Raw genomic sequence first — 22851 nt, 5'->3', positions numbered from 1 at the left:
TAAAGGGACTAAATACCTCAGCTAGGGATGGAAGGAAAGTGATAAGGATATCGAGACATCATATCATCTTTAGCTTTCCATGTAGCGCACCCTCAACCTCTTGGTTCCTCCATAAGACTTTAACTAAAGTTGTTTCCTTGTTCCTCAATTTTCTAACTTGCCTGTCTAAGATCTCAATCGGAACCTCTTCATATGAAAGACTCTCTTTAACTTCAATGATGTCCAATGGCACAATGGAGATAGGATCACCAACAAACTTTTTCAATAAAGACACATGAAACACCGGATCCATCGATGCCAAATCTGAAGGCAAATCCAACTCATAAGACACCTTACCAATTTGCCTCAAAACCTGATATGGGCCAACATAGAGGGGACTTAGCTTCCCTTTCTGACAAAAATGCATCACACCCTTCATGGATGAAATTTTTAAGTAAACCTAATCATTAACTTTGAATTCAAGTTCGCTTTTTCTCACATCCGAATAGAAATTTTGTCATCTTTGAGCTATTTTAAATCTTTTTCTAATGAGTCAGACCTTCTCCATACCCTCAAATACCATATTGAGTCCTATTAAAGCAACTTCACCTACCTGGAACCATATTTTCCTTACCTAAAGGTATAGAACACTCATGTCATAATCCTTCAATAACTCAAGCCATCACCTTTGGCACAAGTTTAAGTCCTTTTGAGTGAATACATATTGCAAACTCTTGTGATCGGTGAAAATATCCACATGGACACCATAGTGATAGTGTTTCCACAAGTTCAAAACAAATACCACCGCCGTCAACTCCAAATCATGAGTTGGGTAATTCTTCTCATGTTTCTTTAGTTGCTTTGAAGCATATGCTTTCACCTTACCATTTTAAATTAGAACACAACGAAGACCAACTCGTGAAGTATCACAACACACAACGAACCCATTAGAACCTTTCGGTAAAGTCAACACCAAAATAGAGGTAAGCCTATCTTCAATTGTTGAAAGTTTTACTCACATTCCTCGGACCATTGGAACTTCACCTTCTTTTGAGTCAAAATAGTCAAGGGCGATGCAATGGAAATGAAAACTTCCACAAAACATCTATAATAACCGGCTAAGCCCAACAAACTATAGTATCAAAAGGAGTCAATGATCTAGGACAATTCTTCACCACCTTGGTCTTCTTTGGATCAACCATAATTCTTTCTTTGTAAACAATGTGACCAAGAAAAACAATTGACCTTAACCAGAATTCACATTTGCTAAATTTGCATACAATTTATTGTCTTTGAGAATTTGTAACGCAATCTTCAAATGATCGGCATGCTCTTCCTCACTCTGTGAGTAGATCAAAATATCATCAATGAAGACAATCACAAACATAACCAAGTATTGCTTGAAAACCATAATCATCAAATCCATAAAAGCTATAGGGGCATTTATTAGTCCAACAGACATAACCAAAAATTCAAAGTGACCATACCGAGTTCTAAAGCCCATCTTCAGAATATCACATCCCCCCACTCAGAGTTGATGATAACCCAATCGAAGATCAATCTTTGAAAACTAGCTTGCTCCTTGAAGTTGATCGAACAAGTCATCAATCCTTGGAATGAAATACTTATTCTTAATTGTGACTTTGTTTAATTACCAATAATCAATACACATACGGAGAGAACAATCTTTCATCCCGACAAAGAGAATCGGAGTACCCCATAGAGAGATACTCAATCTAATAAAACCCTTATCTAGAAAATCCTTCAACTGATCCTTTAACTTTTTCAATTCAGCTGGAGACATTTGATAAGGAGGAATAGAGATAAGATGAGTATCGGAAGGAGATCAATACCAAAGTCTATTTCCCTTTCAGGAGGAAGACCCGGGAGATCATAGAGGAAGACTTCCAGAAACTCATTAACAACTGAAACTGACTCAAGAGTAGAAGTTTCAGAATTAGTATCACTAACCCAAACTAGATGATAAATGCAACCTTTGGAAATCATTCTTTGAGTTTTAAGGCATGATATGAATTAACCCCTAAACACGAAATTACTAATTTTCCAATATAGGACTTGCTCATTAGGAAAATCAAACTTAACCACACAGGTTCTACAATATATAGAGGCATAACTTGCATGAATCCAATCCATACCAAGAATAACATAAAAATCGGTCATATCAAGCTCTACTAGATCAACTGAGGTAACTTTATGAAAAATTGAAATTGGACAATTTCTATAGACTTTTTTAGCCACAACTGAGTCACCAACTGAAGTATAGACCAAAAAAGACTCTAGCAAGATCTTGGTACTAACACTTGAAACAAGCATCCAAACCCGCTAAGCACTCTCATCTATGGTTCTCCTACACTTCTTACATGGAGGGATAAATTGACCACCGAAAGCTCCACCTTGTGCCTTAGGGTTTGTTACCTTGTCCTTCTAAAATTTTGAAGCCAGAGTGTTTGAAGAACCATGTCCTTGAAAATTTTGGCCTTGCCGTAAATGACCATTTTCACCATCGAATTGTTTGTGAGAAAACCCACCTTCATATCGAACCTTTTTAGACTCCCTTATATTTCTCTCCTTAGATTTTTGCCCTTCAATTTTCTCGACATAAGCCATGAGCCTAGAGATGTTTATCTCCTTGATAAGTATAGTGGTTCGGCATTCTTTCATAACCAAGTCTGATACTTCTAAAATAAACTTGCTTATTCGGGCATGAGAGTCGGCTATTAAGGATGGAGAATATTTGGACAACTTTGTGAACTTGAGGGCATACTCCCTCACACTCATGTTCCCTTGCTTGAGGTTGATAAATTCTAACACCTTCGCCTACCTTAATTCAAGTGGGAAGAAGTGATCAAGAAACGTAACTTTGAAATTTTCCTGACCTATTGGACCATCTTCAACACTTTTGTCTTTCCATTAGTTGTACCAAACTTGAGCGACACTCTTAATTTGGTAGACCGGCAATTCCTCCTATTCCTACGAAGATACTCCCATAATCTCAACAATATTGTACAACTCATCGATAGTGTCTTGGGGATCCTCATCAACCGAAAGTTGGAAGGGTTCATCCTTGTGAAATCCCTAACCCTTAAAGTCGGAGTAGTCACAACTTAAGGAGCATCCACCCCTCGATTCACTTATGTTGCCACGTCTTGGGATAGAATTTGAAAAGCAGATTGAAACTCCACATTAGTCACTTGATCATTCAAAGGAGCATTTAGATCTTATGGCTCCTCTTCAAAATTTCTTCGAATGGGAGCTCTTCATGGAGGTATGATTCTGTAATTGCAAAGAGAAAATGTTAGAGGAGGAAATCTTAGAGTTCAACTCTATAGCACGATAAGATCATAGAAGAAGTGAGGTGTTACCTAAAACATCTTATATACTCCTATTAATAGATGTGGCGCACTTCACACTAATGAACAAGATACTACTTAACGAGGCATGTTAGACTCCCTAAAAAACTTGAACCTTGTGCTCTGATACCAAGTTTGTCACGAACAACCTAGGGCCTAGTTTTAACATGGAAATTACATAACGTACATGAGCATACATAACGTACATGAAATAAGTAAACAAGAATCAATGATATGGAAGCATAGTCTCAAGAAGTACAAAAAAAAGAGACAACATAAACTCCAATGACATCTAATATGCCTCTACTAGTCTAGATGGGGGCGTAAGATAATCTCCTAGCTCACCCAATATAAAAGATAAAGAACTCATAAACTCATAAGAACAAAATGTCTCGTCCTCGAAATGTGAGGACTCACCAATAGTATAAAAGTACTAACTCTAGCCAAGAGCGGGAAGAGGATGAACATGATCATTGATCCCTACATTATGATACAAAGTAGGAAAAAGGTATAAGTTAATACATAAAATGAACTAAGTATGTGAGAATATGCATGAACAACAAATGTAGGATATAATCAATATGAATCATAGATGCAAGACCAATATCATCAAAAGAATGAGTAAATATGAAAACATTAAAGTCATTTATCTCATTGATCAATGCATCAAATGAATCCCTTAATCATCATAAAAACTCTTAACTCAACTGAAATTGTGTGGGATAGGACCTTTGACCGATATATAAGATCATGCGGGATAATACATGGAATCCAATGACTCCTGTATCCAGACAAGAGAGGAAACCTTGCTAGGGAATACTCCATTAAATAACTCTTTTACTTTTCTATGTGGATCCACTAGTTTCGCCATATTAGCATATGAAATCCTACACGGGCAATGTAGTTTGGGACTTAAGGTTACTACATGGAATCCCATGGGTAAATAATTGTTACCAGACCGAATTACACCTAAACTTTCTCTTGGTTCTTAGTCAAAATCCCAACGAACTCATAAAACATGATCATAAACATCATAGGGAAAGATGATGACTAATATCAATCCATCTTTATAAAAAAACCATAAGAATAGCTCATCTAACATCATTATAGAAAACTATAGGATTAGCTCATCTATCATATAACTTCATGCAATGTGGGTGTAGGCCTTCCATTATTACATATCTTTGATCATAAACATCTTTAGGGACTTAACTTGTCCTATATTTAACTTTGCTAGAAATATCATAGAATTATCATTCATAAACTTCTTTGCATAAAGCATCTTTAACTCATAGCATAAAGATTTCATAAAATATAACTTGAAAATCATGATCATATCTTATAAATCATATTTGAAATTAACATATAGCTTGGGTCATTAAAATTCAACTTAAATCATTCGAAATAATGTGAATTATGCATAATTAGACTAACAACATTGAAGTATATCGTAATTGATAAGACCCAACAAAAATTATGCAATTTGGGATTTTGCTTGAAGAAATCATAAGAGAATTGAGAAGATATCTTTGGGATTCCATAGGTGATAAGATCCTATGGATGAAGTCTCACATACTGTTATACCCCATATTTTTACACCTTGAAACGTGTTCCTAACCTTCTTGAAAATGGCCATGTGACCCCTACTGTCTATACACATCACACATCAAACAACTCTAAAGAAAGAAGTATTTGATACCCCATTGTAGGGGAAGGTTGAAAATGGGGTCATGAGAAGTCTGAAGGAGTTGGAGACCAAATAATGAGTTGTAGGACTCAACTTACCTACGTAAGCTATTAATTTAGAAGTCTTATAGACTTAAGCAACTTGAGTACATACCAAACTTACGTAGCACATATTAAATAGGTTCTTAAAATAAGACGAGATTACAAACCCATGAGGAGGAGGAGAGAAAGACACGTGGCATCATAGGAAGGTGACACGTGGCAGCAGTTGACCCACCTGCTTGGGGGGTGGACCCCACTACTATGTGGCAGCCCCTAATAGGTAGCATGTATGTGTTGGCCCAATGGGGGATGGACACGTGTTTCCCTTAGGGAATGACATGTATCACCCCCTAAGGCAACATATATCTCATTCCTTATCCAAAAACTTCAGCAAAGGCAAGGAACAAAAACCCTAAACTAAAAGAGAAAAAGGTGATGGCCTAGGGAAGAAAAAGAGGTAAGTCCCGATTTTATTCCATAAATTAAATATTTAGGGTATACCACGATGATATGGAGGATTAATAGTATAAAATTGTGGTTTGGAGCAGCACAAAACGTATAGCAAGCAGCCACGACGTTTTAACCGCGTTAGAAAAGTTTCTGAGGTGAGTTTTTGCGAGTTTTGGCCAATTTTGGGTAAGGTAAGGTCTTTCCTTCCAATTTAAAGTTTATGGTGTTTTTATAGGGTGTATTATACACCTTTTATGTGGCTGTAAGTTTAATAATGTCGTAGAAATGCTCGACGTTAGAAGCAAACGAAATTGGAGCCGCTATAGATAAATTATAGTCGAAGCAAGGTGTTATGCTTGTGATGTGCGGCTGCAGGGTGTGGTGGTGTGTTGTAGGGCCTAAAATTATTCTAAAATACATTTGAGAGATTTTTTTTGCAGCCACACGACCCTCCGCTTCGTACGGTTAAAGGTTTTACAAAATAGAGACTAGAAACCCTATTTTGATATCATAATTTTCAGAAAGTTGTTTGGAGCTTGTATGGTGTAATGTTTCCATGTTTTGTGCGTATATGAGCTGGAGGTTATTGGTTTTTTTTATTTAGTACGTAGGGATGTAATTGGAAATTCAGATAGGGCATATTATAGGGGAAGTGCTGTCGATTTCCGATAATGCCTTAATTAACTAAAGAACTAGCCGAGAAGACGAGCAAGAAAATGAGTTATGTGAATACTTGGGTGCAACTTAAGATAATGAAAAGTCAAGGGTTGTTGATATTCATATTTCTTCCAAGTTGAATAGGTTCAAAGGACGACGAGGCAAACGTGATAAAGAGTAAATCATAAGAGGTATGTGAAGCTTTCTCTTGGCATGTTTTTAGCATAGGTATGCAAAGCTAACTCTCTTTCCTTTTGTCATATCTTAGTCTTAAGTGAATTGTATATGAAATATGGGCATAATTCCACTCCCAGAACTCCAAGTATGCCTCATAATCCCTATCCACAGCTTGATGTTGGAACCCCTGCAAGAATTGAGTATTGTCTTTCAAGGCTTCTACGGGTTAAAGAGTAGTGGATGGGAAACTATCCTTCCTTTCCCCTGAGATGTATTTGTAATGAAAATGAGGTTATGATGCCATGTTTTTTCACTGAGCCCCATGATGGGCTGGGTATAAAATATGTACATAATGACCACCTGAAGGAAAGTACAGACTATATAGAGCTTATTTTCTTTCTTCTTTTGGCATATCTTAGTTGTAAGTTAAATATGATATGAGCTCCAGGGTAATTCCATTCTTAAGTATCTTCTATTTAATTCTGAATATTGAACTTCTATAGTAGTTGAACTATTTCCCTGGAAACTTCTATATGTTAAAGAGGTACCAAATGTACAAGCTCTAAGTTTTAAAGACTATATGATAACAAGTGTTATTGGTTCCATAAGTGATTTGGCCTTATGTTAATACATATCTAGGGTCCCCGATATTAGAGTTGAAATAGCCCATAATGGCATTTAGAGGGCACTCAAGATTACTACACTACTACTCAGGTCCTCAGACGAAAGCTTAATCTTCTTATATGGTCAAGTCTTTGATAATCTTTTTAATTGCATATAGTTACTCACTACTCTACTCGTGTATACTATAACCCTTCTATCACCGAGTCCTAGGCCGTGGTATGTAGATATATGCAGTCCACTGCATTATCCACCGAGTCTCTCACTAAAAGGTCGGGTACACTATACGAGAACAAGATAATACAATGGCATGCAAAACTCACCGAGTCCCTCACTAGAGGGCTGGGTACGTATGTATATATATGATGATGTGTTTTAATAAGGTGGTGATGGCACTGGGCCTATGATGGTCCTACAGATATGATTCACTAGATCCTGATAGGGCCGGCTATATTGTATAATTTGAGCATGCATGTTTTATGATTCACAAGGTACAGGTACAGGTTTTTGATTTGATATTTTATCCCCTGCTTCTCTATTTTAGATATGCTTCCAGTTGTATTATGTTATGTTTTACATACTTAGTATATATATCGTACTGACCCCCTTTGTTTGGGGGGATGCATTTCATGCTCGCAGGTACAGATATAGGATTTGGGAGTCCGTCAGCTTAGGATTCCATTCAGCTCAGCTGGAAGAGGCTCCATTATATCAGAGCCTAATTTTTGCACTAACTGCTGATATATATAATTGTTTTTGTTTATCCAGGAGTACGCCGGGGGTTCTGTCCCGCCATATGTTATCGTTAATATTTTTAGAGGTCTGAAGACATGTATATGTGGGTTGTGTATGTCATTTTGGTTCAGTTGGGTCTATATGATGTATTGTACATGTTATTATGTTATGTCTGCCTTGTCAGCTTGCGTGCCCTTTCATGATGTAATACAAATAAAAAAGGCTACAGGCTTATGGAAATGTTATCACCCAATAGGGTTATGATGCATACGACTATGTTGTTTATAGTTTGACTTGACCACAACTGATAAATATGTATACGAGGGGCCAGGTCAGACCCTAGTCGTGGCCTACGGGGTTGGGTCGTGACACATACCTTGACCTTGATGAGCCTTAAATTATAGAGATTGAAAGCTTGACGTTGAAGAACCCTTTTGAATTTCTTGAGGAAGAAGAAGATCTTGAGATAAAACTTGGGAGAGAAGGCTTTACATTTTTGGGCGTTATGTTGAGAATAATAGGGTTAGAAGACTTTAGGGTAGTTAATAGTTTAGCCTTACAAACCATCCTCATTTATTAAAGAAATATAGGGAAAAGACAAAAAAAACCTCACTTGAAATTGGAAACGAGGGTTCACTAAGGACCCACCATTGTCTGTGTAACTCACCACGGTCTGTGGTGGTCATTGTGGTTAGTGCCTTGAATTTGGTTGAAAAGGAAATCTAGAGAATCCCCTTCACGGAGATCATAATGCTCTGTGAAGGTCACCGCGGCCTATAGTGAGGGTTGTGGTATGGGACCTAATATGAGAGTCTACAGGAGTGATAACATAGAACCCACCACGGTCTGTGAAAGGGAGTATGTCTGTGGTGGTCAAATCATGGTCCTGGCCTTGGGAAAGTTTTTTGATGGTCTTAGAGAAGGGGTCACCACGGCTCGTGGTGCTCACCATGTCCCATGGTCCTTTTCATGGTCCCTATATCTATAGGTCTATGTTTCTGAAACTCCACCACGGTGAAACACCACGGACCATGGTGCTTAGTACGACCTATGATGGCATTCGTGGTAATCACCTGGTTCCAAAAAGTTACATTTTCTAAAATTTAATCTTTTGTTTTTCTTTTTCCGACTTCCCAACTTCCGGGGTCTTACCAATTTATACTATATTAAAAGTACAAAGGACTTTAATAATGTTATTTGAACTTTTTTCCCTTCATTAAAAGACTTTTTTTTAGATAAAATTGTCTTTTCACCACTTTCTATCAAATATATTTTATTATCAAAGAATCCTAAAACAATATAGTACCAGGAAAATTTATTTTAAAAAATAGGGAGTTCTAAAATATATGTAAATAAATAAATATATACATATATATATATATGTGTGTGTGTGTGTGTGCGCGCGCGCGCGCGCGTGCGCGTGTGTGATAAGGGATATTAGGAGAATCACACTTATGAAGTCCTAGAATATGTGTCACGACCCCAACCCGATGTGACCGATAGCTACACCAACCCTTCGGTCGGAGAACCATTAATACAGCCCAAACTAACAACATTCACGAGATATAAGAATTTTAAAGATAAGAAAGCTGCTTAATTAGAGAAATAAGCTGAGTCCATATAAACTCAGCAAAGTCTAGTCAACAACCCAAAACGTGTAGAAATACCTAGGAACTGAAAGTCAACATACCAAAACATTTTACCAATATATCTTAAGTGAGGATGAAACCTTAAAAGATAACATAACTGTTATTGTCTGAAAGTCTAAGTCTTGAAAGAAGGACTCAAGATAGGAAGAGCTCATGGTAGGCCTGTAAGAAGTGGCTCATCCTTGATCTCTCAGTAGCAAAGGTTCTTCTATGTGAGGTCTCTCTCCAGTGGGCTGAATATGCCCTGTACTAAACAAATACATATGAAGTGTAGTATCAGTACACAAAATAACTGTGTAATGGTTGGATCACGCGGTTAGCCAGTAAGCAAGTCATAGACAGGTAAACACATCACAATATCACACAGACATATAGAACATATCTAATCAATATCAGCTCATAACTAGTGTTCAACATTATCACAGTTCATCAGATTCATTATCATGCAATTTCACTTAAAGTTTCTCTCAAGGGACCTACAAAACTCATATTTGTGTCAGAACATGACACCCGGTCTAAAGATTATGTCGGAATATGAAAACAGATCTAAATATCTGTCAGAATGTGACACCCGATCCAAGAATATGTCAAAGCGTGACATCCAATCAAAACATACAAGTCATCCCCAAAACAAAATAAAGAGTCACTATCATATCACCTAAAAATAGGATCACCACAAGTCATGGCCAGTAGATAATCATTTCGGATAGTTCATAGCATTCTTCCCTATTTGTATACACATATGCCTACATTGGATTAATTTAGAAATACAATCATTTTAGGGGAAACAAACTATCACCTACCTCGAAATCAAGCCTTGACAACTCTAAAGCGCAAGAGCTTTCCCTTTCCGGGTTCGTTCAGCTTGTTTTTAGTCTACAAATAGTAAATACGTAAAAAAGATCAATAAAATGGCCTAATTAACATGAATTATAACATAATTCCCCTCCTAGGCCAAATCCATGATCCTAACCCCTATTTTAGGGCTACTTCCCCCTTTATTTTAGGCTAAAATCCTTTCCTAGTGATCACGCACCAATAATTATAGTCTTAGGAAATAAAATTACAAGTTTAGGGAGTAATTTACTTACCTTTGGCACAAATTGTTGTGGAGAGCAGTAGAAAATCACCCAAGGCTGCTTCTGGTCTTTTAAGAACAAAGTACGAATGTCTAAAAAAAAAATTGGACTTTTTCCCAACTTTAAGTCACATCCGTCCCTATAACACCCCATGTTATTCTAAGCTAGAAGGATTTAAAAAACATAAGAAAATTTGATAAGATGAACTGACCTAGTAGACCATGAGTATCCTCTATGACACATAGAGTGTTCTACGAGTCGTAGAGAAGACTCATAAACCTTCCCATCACTTAGTGAAATTTTTAAAACTGAAATCCTTTCCTACGATTGGCCTTACGATTCGTAAGGGTTTCTATGAGTCGTGGAGATGACTCATAGATCCCCTTGACACTTGGACAAAATTCAAAAATAAAAGTCACTTCTATGAGTGGAGTCGACGACTCATCAAATAGTTTACGAGTCATAGAAATGACTTTTAGAAGAAGTTCAGAGACTCAGAGATGTAGAGTTTGAGGAAAGGTTTCCTTGATGAGAAGGGTCTACGACCCGTAATACCTTCTACGAGTCATAGAATCGACTCATAAAATAGTGTATAAATTACATCCCTGGTCTTCTTCAACCAATAGAAGTTTCTATGAGTCATAGAGCTGACCCGTAGATGACTAGGACCAGTTTTAATGAAGGGTAGATTGGTCTTTTCCTACCCTTACCAAACCAAAACCTCAATGTTTTGGGACTGTTTTGATGCCTTAACAGTACCCTTTATGCTAAATGCTCTCATTAACACTTAAACTTTTTGAGAGCAAGAATTAGAGAAGAGAAGGAGGGCCAAGGGTCACGTTCTTCAAGTGAGGCCATCAAATTTTTAATTGTTCTTCAAGTCTATGTAAGTAAGGCTGAACTAAAACATGGACTTTGTTCCTCCATGTGCCTATGATTGTGATAGATAGCTTGAGAATGGATTGAGTCCCTATGATTGTGTTTCTTGAGAATTTCTTTCTTAAATTTAATATGTTTTACTTATTATTGAGAAATTGATATTTTTCTACAAACAAGTTTCTTGAACAAATGATTTGAACTACGTTTTTCATAAGCCTAATAGCATATTGAGGATATTGAATACATATGATTAAGGATTGAGTCTAGAACCTTGAATTTCTGAATGTGGGATGGTGATTGGGATGTAAGCATGATGATAGTATTGATAAACTTGGTAGTCCTTCATATTTTCATAATTGAACCCAAATGAATGGTCTCAAATGAATATTATCATAAATGATTGTCCAAACTTCTCTTAAATAAATGATTGGGAAATTGATTGGTTGAAAAGTTTTATTTGATAGAACTAATGAACTAATAAGAGTCCATTTGAGACTTATTGATTTGGTTTGATTTGGATTATTTGTCTTATGAGCTTTGAGTCTTTGGAGGAGTATCGAGCACCGAATTAGGTAAGAGTAAGTAATAACTCAAACCTAATAACTACTGAATTGGGTAAGACTAAGTAATAACTCGAACTTAATAACTTCGTCGCCTAACATAGGAGAGGATTGAACCGCTAAGTCTGATGCTTCCTAATTTATTGTCCTGACATGATGGACTCGATACATGATTGGTTGATTCGGTTTTACCATGGAAAGATATTGAATGGATGTGGCAACAACATCGGCTTGTTTTACTATCATTGGCTCATAAGTGATGATTATCAGATAAGAGAAACTCCCACATAGGTCTTGATAGTACTTTAATTGGATTGGATTGGATTGTATATGATTGGTCTCTGTCTAAATATTATTCTTGTTTAGACTTAAGACATCCTGATTGACTTGTTCAGCTTCCTGATTTGACATCTCTAAAACTGATTTAATTCTACCTTAATATATATTTCATTCAGCTATATTACATACTCATAAATTCCATGTACTGCATCATTTCATGATGCAGAGATAGGTTTTAGAGATTATCAACAAGTGCACTGTTGAAGATTTGTTTGTTTTCTAGCTGATTGGTGAGTCCTCCCCTACATCTACGGGATCCATATGTTTTATTATTTCTTTGATACTAGTCCTCTATTTTGATTTGAGATAGCCATGAACCTATCATTGGCACCAATTTGACAATTGTTAGAGGCTTCATAGACGAGATTTTTAATGTTACTGATGGGTATTGTCTTTTGTCTAGTTTCATTCATACTAGTCTTGTTGATTTGATTTAGTTGTATTGTTGGCCTTTAGCCTTATCTGGAGTTGTTTTTTAAAGTTTTTCGATAATAGAATATTGATTGAATGAATGTGTGAATGGGCCAAGTGGTTCACTTAGGGACTAGCAATAGTATATGAGTGACGACCATGCATAGGGTACCATCACACGCCAGCGGGATGCATGAAAATAGAGAGCTCGGAACTTGAGCTCCAAACTCCTATTTCACAACACACCCTCTCCCCAAGGAATTGTAAATTATACTCTTTGCACCAAGATTAATTTTGGGAATTTTACTCACTCAAATAAGATTTCGTGAAGCCGTACAAGCTCCTTAATATCTTGTCTATCAACTCAAATGATCAAATAAGGATTTGACCCCTACCCATTACCGGGTCACCCTAGACCTCTCCTGACTCAAAATTCTTCCAAGTCTGGCCTAGGCTCAAATATTTCTGAAGTCACTACCTAAACATTCTAGGCTTGGATTCTTTCCCTATTGGTTTTTTCGTAATGACGAAAGTAGGTCTTCACAATATCAATTTACCCATCACTCGTCCCCTAGTGACCAACTAGGAAAAACAGGGCTAAGACAGAGTTAGGGTAGTACCTGATTCAACAAACAGCTGGGGATACTTATCTCGCATGTCTTTCTCAGTTTCCTAAGTAGCATCCTCCACCAAATGATACTTCCATTGAACTTTTTCATGTTGATCTTCTTAGTCCTGAAATTTCAAACATTGCGATCAAGGATTGCAACTAGTTTTTCCCCATACTGAAGATATTTGTCCAACAAAACTGAGTCACATTTAATGATGTAATTACCATATATATGGTACTTTTTCATCATGGACACATGGAACACCGAATGTACTCCATACAAGCTAGGGGTAAAGCCAAACGGTAAGCCACTGGCCCTACGTGGTCAAGAATCTCAAAATGACCAATATAACAAGGGCTGAACTTGTCTTTCTTACCAAATCTCATTACCCCCTTAATGGTTGACACTTTTAGCAATACTTTCTCACCATCTTGGAATACTATATCCCTTACCTTATGGTTAGCATATTCTTTTTGGCAACTTTGAGCTGCTAGAAGCTTAACTTAGATGCCCCTTACCTTTTGCCTGAGTATCCTTTACTAAGTCCACCCCAAAAGAATCTACTTCTCCAGCTTCAGACCATCGTATGGGAGCCTACATCCCCTCCCATAAAGAGTGTAAGACCCCAGAAAGTTAGAAAGTCCTAAAATAAGGAACAAAGAATGAAATCTCAGAAAAATGCAAAAAATGGCACAAGGTGATGACCACAGAAGGACATCACGGTCCATGGTATGCACCATGCCTTATGGTGATCCACCATGGTGGTGATCCTAAAAATAAGCCCCTACGAGGAAGGGACTATAGATAGGGACCACGGTCCGCAGCGAGCATCATAGACCGTAGTGCCCTCCATGGTGACTCCTTTCCTAATGCCGTATAAAAACTTTCCACGGCAAGGACCATGAGTGACCACCATGGGCCATGGATATCTACACAAACCTTAGTGTGTTCTATGGTGGTCACTTCTGTAGGCCATATTTCACAGGCCATCATGCCCTTCACGGACCGTGAAGGTCTACGTAGAGAAGGTTTGGAGACTTTCCTGCAAACCTCAAAAATCTTTCCCCAAGTCATTTACCACGAGTCACCACCATGGACCGTGAAGGGTACCCATGAAGCCCAGCCTGGATAGATTTAAAATGGGTATTTTAGTCTTTTCTAGGGTTTTAATACCGAAGTGTTGTCATTTTGGGGACTGAATTGAATCTATATAAGGACCCTAAACTATTCCAATCCCTCATTCTCACACTTAGACTCAAACAAACAAAGTCCTTTCATCTCAAGTTCTCCCTAGGGTTTCAAGAAAAGCTAGGGTTTTATTTCAAGATATCTTCAAGCCTCAATTTCTTTTCAAGTTTGTATTACGGATTTGTTTTTCCAAGGTATGTGGGTCTTATTCATGGGTTACTTCACCCATGTATACCATGTATTTTTCCTAAACCTAGCTACTAAATTTCAAGTGATAAATATAATGGGTTTTCATGATATGATTCCAAATGTATAGATTCTTGAATATTTGAAGTTTATTTACCAATATGAACTTATATTGACTCTTATCTACATGAAATAGATGATTTATCAAGGTCCTTATATGAAGGTATGAAACTAGTTTTAAAGTGTATTGGTGGGTTTCTTTAAGATGTTTAAATTAATGCATTTCTTTACTCTCATGCATGCTATCATGGATTTGAATGATTTGAAGGTTGAAATGAATAGAAACCACCTAATTTACTATGTTCTCAATAAAGTTTGAATTAAAATCTTTGACTCCAACATGAATTTTTAAGAACGCAAATGTCTATGATTAAAGGGAGTCTCTAGAAATGAAAAAAAGATTAAATGATTATGAAATGATGTATTACACTTGTAAAAGACCAATTCTCATTTGTGTAAATCAAATGAAGGGTTTTAATGAGCTATTCTACGGAATAAAGTTATGTAAAGGACTATGTTTTAATTATATGAACTATTCCATGAGATTGACTTAGCATTGAATAATGCATTGATGTGGGTTTCAGTAAGTGAATCCTAGAATCAACCCCTTATCTCATTAACTATGTGCCAACATAGGAGCCTTTGTGCCAAAGTTGGACTATTTTGGTTCTTATTTAAATGTTTCCCATTAGTCCTGGTTTTCCCTTTTTATTTCCGCTTGTTATTAAATGTCATTACCTATGAAAATCTAAATGAATGCTAAGAGGCTTGGGTGAGGTACCTCTAGATGTCTCATTCATCGTATCACTTCTAGGCCCTAGGCTTGGGTAATGATAAATTTAGCATCAGAGCCAGGTTTTGTATAGTTATCGAAGTCTAACATACCGCATCGAATAGGGTCTTATTCATGATTGTAAAGCATGCCACAACTATGAATAGGAGACTATGGGACGTTTAGAAAAGTTTTCACTTCTTTCAAATTCATGTCATTCCCTAGAGTGTCCTAAGACTTTCTCTAAATAAAGCATTATTTTATGTCTTCTATCATGCCTCCAAGAAAAGTACCTCCACCTAGAGCAAGGATTGATGATGAGGACCAAGCTACTTCGGTTATCAAAGCTCCACATCATGAAATGAGAGTGACCCATGTGGAATTCTAGAACATATATCACATTGTTGGATCAATTTATATCCAACTAAAATAACCAAGGCACTGTTCCTCATCCTCCTCAAGTGACCACTCCAGCTTTTAGGCTTTGAGACTTCAAGAAAATGAATCTGCCTGATTTTGATGGTTTCAAAGTATACGAGAAACCTATAGAGTTCGTTGATGAGGTTTATCATATTGTGGATATCATATGAGTTCCTCAAAATAAGAAGGACGAGCTAGTGGTCTATCAACTAAAAGGAGTTGTAAGGGTTTGGTATGAACAATGGGTCATCAAAAGGGGAAAAGATATGGAGCCTATCAAATAGGAAGAGTTCAAAGGTGTCTTCCTAGATTGCATCTTTCCCTTGGAGCTAAGGGAGGCAGAGATCCAATAGTTCATCAATCTTCGCTAAGGGAGTATGAGTTGAGGGAGTATTCCTTCAAATTCACTAAATTATCTAAGTGTGCTCCCTTCATGGTCTCCAATCCAAGGGGAAGGATGAATGAGTTCATTTTTGGCATTTGTAGCTTGGTATCCAAAGAGTGCAACATGGCCATGTTGGTTAAAGAAATGGACATCTCTTGACTTATGACATATGCGGAATAAATCGAGCATGAGAAGTTGACGGAGATATCAAGAGGTTTCAAGAAAGCTAGAGTTTATGGTAGAGGGTTCAATCTTCAAAGATTCGGTTATGGTAGTACTGGCAAGGGCCAAGGTGGGCAATAATTCATGGGGCAAGGTTCCACTAAAACACTTCCTCCAAGTTTCATCAAGTACAAGGGTTCTAACCCAATGGTTCCAAGAGAAAATTTTGGTGCTCCAACTTTTTCCACTTACAAGAAGTATGGAAGGAAACATGAAGAGGAATACTTAACCGGCTCCAATGCATGCTTCAAGAGTGACAAGCTGGGCCACCACGCTAGAGATTGTAGAGGTGATGGTAATGGTAGGCATCAAGGCCAAATTGCTAATGGTCAACAAGTTCAAGGAGGTAGCCAACACATAAACCACTTTTATGCTTTGCATAGGAGACAGAGATTGAGAAAGCAACTAATTTTATTACTGGTATGTTAAAGGTCTTTGCATTTGATGTGTATGCACTATTACATCCTGTACCAATTTTTCTTTTATTACTCCATTCTTTTGTAATAGGTTTGATGTGTTACCCGAAATATCAATAGAGCCTTATTTGGTATCTACCCCCACTGGTGAGTCGGTTGTTGCTAGAAAGGTTTACAATGATTGTCTCGTGTCTATATTGCATAATGCTATTACTTATGATCTCATAAGCTTGACATGGTAGATTTTGACTTATTCTTGGGATGGATTGGTTGCATGCAACTTATACCTCTATGGATTATAGGACTCGTATAGTCAAGTTTCAATTCCCAAATGAGTATGTTCTTGAATGGAAGAATCATGATTTAGTGGTGAAGGGTAGGTTCATTTCTTGTCTTAAGGCCCAAAACTTAATTGCTAAAGGTTACATTTACCATATTGTAAGGGTTAAGAATTCAACTCCAAAATTCCTCCTCTAGAGTTGGTCCCTGTAGTCAATGAGTTTTCGATGTTTTTCCCGATGACCTTCCCAGTTCCCTCCCAAAAGAGAAGTCAATTTTGGCATCGATCTTCTCCTCAATACCCAACCTATCTCTATTCCTGTTTACTGAATGGCCTCAATGGAAATAAAAGAGCTAAAGTAATAATTGAAAGACTTGTTGGAGAAAGGGTTTATAAGGCCAAGTATTTCACCATGGGTGCTCCCATGGTTTGTAAGAAAGAAGGATGGGTCACTTTGGATATGCATAGATTACCGCCAATTGAACAAGGTGACCATTAAGAACAAGTATCCGATTCCTAGGATAGATGATCTATTTGATTAGTTGCAAAGGGAAAGTCATTTCTTCAAGATCGATCTTTGGTCTGGCTATCATCAACTAAGGGTAAGGGAGTGTGACATTCCCAAGATGGCTTTTTGAACAAGGAATGGTTACTTTGAGTTTGTAGTGATGTTATTTGGGTTGAAAAATGCACCGGAGGTGTTCATGAACTTGGTGAATAGGGTGTTCAACTCTTCCTTGATACACTTGTGGTTGTTTTCATTAATGACATCTTAATTTATTCTCGGGGTGAAGAAGAACATAAGAATCATTTGGGAGTTGTGCTTCAAACCTTGAGGGATACGCAAGTGTATGCAAAATTTGGTGAGTGTGAATTTTTGTTGAAAGAAGTGGCATTTCTTGGTCACATAGTATCCTATGATGGGATCAAGGTTGATCCTAAGAAAATAGAGGCGGTCAAGAATTGACCTAGACTATTGTCTTCTTAGGTTATTAGGAGCTTCTTGGGTCTAGCCGGGTACTATAGAAGGTTCATTGAAGGGTTCTATTTCATCTTTTATGACAAAGAATACCCAAAAGAAGGCAAATTTCTTATGGACGGATGAGTGTGAAAAGAGTTTCCAAACTTTAAAAGATCGACTTACCTTCTCTTCTATCTTGATTCTACCCAAAGGGTTAGAAGGGTTTGTAGTTTATTGTAATGCTTTAAATATTGGCTTGGGTTGTGTCTTGATGTAAAATGGCATAGTTATAGGCTATTCTTCTAGACAATTGTAGGTGCATGACCGTAACTACCCTACCCATGATCTTGAGTTAGCATCCGTTGTATTTGCTCAGAAGATTTAACGGCATTACCTCTATGGGGTACATGTAGATGTGTTCACCAATCAAAAAAAGTCACTAATATCTATTCACTCAAAAGTACCTTAATCTAAGGCAAATAATGTGGCTAGAACTCCTCAAGGACTACGACATGAGTGTGTATTATCATCCGGGTAAAGCTAATATGGTTATCGATGCACTTAGTAGAGTGTATATAGGTAGTTTAGCTCATGTTGATGAACGGATAGAGAGTTGGTAAAAGACGTTCACCGGTTGGCTAGATTACGGGTGAAGTTGAGTGGTTTTGATGATGGTGGTATAGTTGTTCAAAATGGGTCTAAATCATCTTTGGTGGTGGATGTTAAGTCAAAATAAGACATTGACCTGACATTCGTAGACTTAAAGTTGTTGGTAAAGGAAACAAAAAGTAGAGGTCTTTCCATAAGGAGAAGATGGGATGCTTCACTACCAAGGTTTGTTATGTGTTTTGGATGTGGATGGACTAAAGGCTTTGATCTTGAAGGACGCTCATAATTCTTCATACTTTATTCATCCCAGTTCGATGAAAATGTACCTAGACATAAAGGAGCTCTATTGGTGGAGTAGCATGAAGAAGGACATAGCAAGGTTCGTGGCCGAATATCCGAATTGCCAACAAGTTAAGGCCAAACATCAAAGGCCGGGTGGCCTAGACCAAGACATTGAAATTCCCACTTGGAAGTGGGAAGATGTGATTATGGACTTTGTAATGGGTTTGCCTCATACTCGGAAGTATCATGATTCGATTTGGGTGATTGTTGATAGAATGACAAAGTCGGCTCACTTCCTACCTGTCAAGACATCTTATAGTGTCGAAGATTATGATAAGTTATATATCAGGGAATTAGTGACGTTGCATGGTGTGCCTTTGTCATTTATTTTGGAACATGGTACCCAATTCCCTTCTCATTTTTGGAGATTGTTTCAAAGGGGTCTTGGTACCAAGGTGAAGATAAGCAGCGCATTCCATCCTCAAATTGATTGGAAAGCCCAGACAATTCAGACACTAGAGTATATGTTGTAGGCTTGTGTATTGGATTTCAAAAGAAGTTGGGATGATCATCTACCACTCATCGAGTTCACCTACAACAATAGCTACCACTGAACCATTGATATGACACCTTTGAGGCTTTGTATGGGAGATGATGTATATCTCCAGTTGGTTGGTTTGAAGTAGGTGAGATGACCGTGTTGTGTCCCTATTTGTTGCTTGATACTTTGGAAAAGGTGAGAGTCATTAGAGAACGGTTGAAGATGAATGAAACTCATCAAAAGTATTATTCTGATACTAGGAGAAGGGACCTTGATTTTAATGTGGATGCTTGGGTATATTTGAATGTTTTACCCATGAAGGGTGTAGTTTGATTTGGTAAGAAAGGGAAATTGAGCCCGAGGTATGTAGGGACTTATAGAATTTTGAGACGTGTTGGCAAGGTTGCTTATGGGTTGGAATTGCCTTTGTAAATAACTATGGTTCATTCGGTGTTTCATGTGTCTATGTTGAAAAAATGTATGGGTGATACAAATTCCATTGTGCATTTAGAAGTAGTGAATGCTAAAGAAAACCTGACCCATGAAGAGGTCCCGGTTGAAATTTTGGACCCGTAAGTTAAGATATTAAGGAACAAAGAAGTTACATCCGTCAAAGTCCTTTGGAGAAACCAACAAGTTGAGAGTGCTAAATGGAAATCAAAAGTGGATATGATGAAATGATACCCTCATTTCTTCCAATCTACTCAAGCTTAAGGTACAAAGTTATTCATGAAATGTTTAAGACTCCTATGTTCTATTTTTCCTAAATCTTCATATGCATGTATGTTCGTTAAGTTGAATTTTAAAATCATGTTTTATGCTAAGTTTAAAGATCTCATATTCTATGTATTTCCGTTCCAGAACCGTACGTGAGATTTTCATAGTGCCATTGTATCCATATTGGGTTGCTAGTCCTCAAGTCGTGTCCTTTTCTGTGATAATCATTCTCATTAAGGATGAATATTCCTAAGGGGGAGATATTGTAAGACCCCGGAAATTTGGAAAGCCCTAAAATGAGGAACAAAGAATGAAATCTCATAAAAATGTAGAAAATGGCACCAAGTGATGACCACGAAAGGCCATCATGGGCCGTGGTAAACACACCATGCCTCGTGATGAGAAATTGTGGTGGTGATCCTGAAAATAAGCCCTGCTGGGAAGGGACCATGAACCATGGTGAGCACCACGGACTGTAGTGCCCTTCATGGTAAACCCTCCCCTAAGGCCTCAGAAAACCTTTCCAAGGCAAGGACCATGAGTGACCACCACAAGTCGTGGAGCTATTTATGGACCATTGTGTGTTCCATGGTGGTCACTTCTACAGGCCCTCTCGCATGACCTGCACCACATCCATGTTTCACGGGTTGTGATGCCCTCCACGGACCATAAAGGTCTCCGTGGAGAAGATTCAGAGACTTTCCTGCAAACCTCAAAAATCTTTCCCTAAGTCATTTACCACGGGACACCACCACGGACCGTGAAGGGTCTCCGTGAAACCAGCCTGGCCAAATTTAAAAGGGGTATTTTAGTATTTACATTTTAATACCAAAGTGTGGTTGTTTTGGGAACTAAATTGACTCTATCTAAGGACCCTAATCTATTCCAATCCCTTATTCTCACACTTAGACTCAAACAAAGTCTTTTCCACTCAAGTTCTCCCAAAGGTTTCAAGAAAAGCTAGGGTTTCATTTCAAGATATCTTCAAGCCTCCATTTCTTTTCAAGTTTCCATTAGGGGTTTGTTTTCCCAAGGTATGTGGGTCTCATTCATGGGTTCTTTCACCCATGGAATCCAATTATTTTTCTTAAACCTAGCAACTAAATTTCAAGTGATAAATTTTATGTGTTTTCATGATATGATTCCAAATGTATAGATTCTTGAATATTTGATGTTTATTTACTTATATTGACTCTTATCTACATGAAATGAATGATTTATCAAGGTCCTTATATGAAGGCATGAAAGTAGTTTTAAAGTGTATTGGTGGGTTGCTTTATGATATTTTAACTAATGCATTTCTTTACTCTCATTCATACCATCATGGATTTGAATAATTTGAAGGTTGAAATGAATAGAAACCACCTAGTTTTACTATATTATCAATTAAGTTTGAATTAAAATCTTTGACTCCAAAAGGAATGCTTATTAAAGCAAATGACTATGATTAAAGGGAGTCTCAACAAAGGAAAGAAAGATGAAATGATTATGAAATGTTGTATTCCACTTGTGAAAGGTCAATTCTCACATGTGTGAATCAAATAAAGGCTTTTAATGAGCTATTCTACCGAATGATATTTTGATGATCTAAAGCTATGTAAATGACTAGGTTCTTATTATATGAACTATTCTGTGGGATTAACTCAGCACCGAATGAGGCATTAAGGTGGGATTCATAAAGAGAATCCTAGTAGCAACCCCTTCTCTCATTAACTATACGCCAACATAAGAGATCTTGTAGACTTATGCTAGTAGATCCACAGATAGCCCTTAAAGTTAAAGTTAAAAAAATGAATGAAGTTGACGGAGCTCTACCCGGTAAGTAGTCTCCCTGTGCCAACGTAGGGGGTTATGTTGAATTCCATGTAATAGCTCCATGGTCTTAAATGTTGGTTAAGGTAATTTTCTCACTAAATGAATGTTTAAAAGTTATTCATGTTATTGATTATGCATGCATTCCACTATGTTTATCACTTTCGCCTGACTCTTTGGTCTTAAGAGCGCTGGTTTAAAAAATGAATCATTTCCATTCTCCGACCCTGATATTCTTGAGTTCTTAAATTGAGTGTATGGACCGATGATTTGGAGACACGCCCCAGGTTGTTTTTTAAGCGTGGAAACCCCAGAACCTACTACATAAATGTTCTAATATTTCTTAAATGTCCATACATTCCTGCATACTTTGTACATTAAAATTACTAACGCATACTCTTTGCCTATATGATATCACCATGTAGGAATCAGAATTACTCCACATTCACCTTCTCATGGCTAGTTTGATCGTTGAAGGCTACTATTTTGGTGAGTTCCCATATTTCAGGAACAATATCCCTTTTTTTTCTAGTTCATGCTATGTAAAGACCTTTGAATTCCTTTTTGGTACTTTGACACTTATTATGAGGGTGAGCTAGGGACATATTTTAGCCTCCTCTAAGTGTATGATGTATAGGTATTGTTGCACATATAAAAGAAAAGTTGGACTCTTTTGGTTCTCATTTAAATGTTTCCCCTTAGTCCCGCTTTCCCCTTTTTATTTTCGATTGTTATTGAATGTCATTACCTATGA

This window comes from Solanum dulcamara, chromosome 8 (genome assembly GCF_947179165.1).
Source record: "Solanum dulcamara chromosome 8, daSolDulc1.2, whole genome shotgun sequence".
In the NCBI taxonomy this organism is placed as follows: Eukaryota; Viridiplantae; Streptophyta; class Magnoliopsida; order Solanales; family Solanaceae; genus Solanum; species Solanum dulcamara.
The sequence above is the reverse complement of the archived record's forward strand: the minus strand, read 5'-3'. Positions refer to the sequence as shown.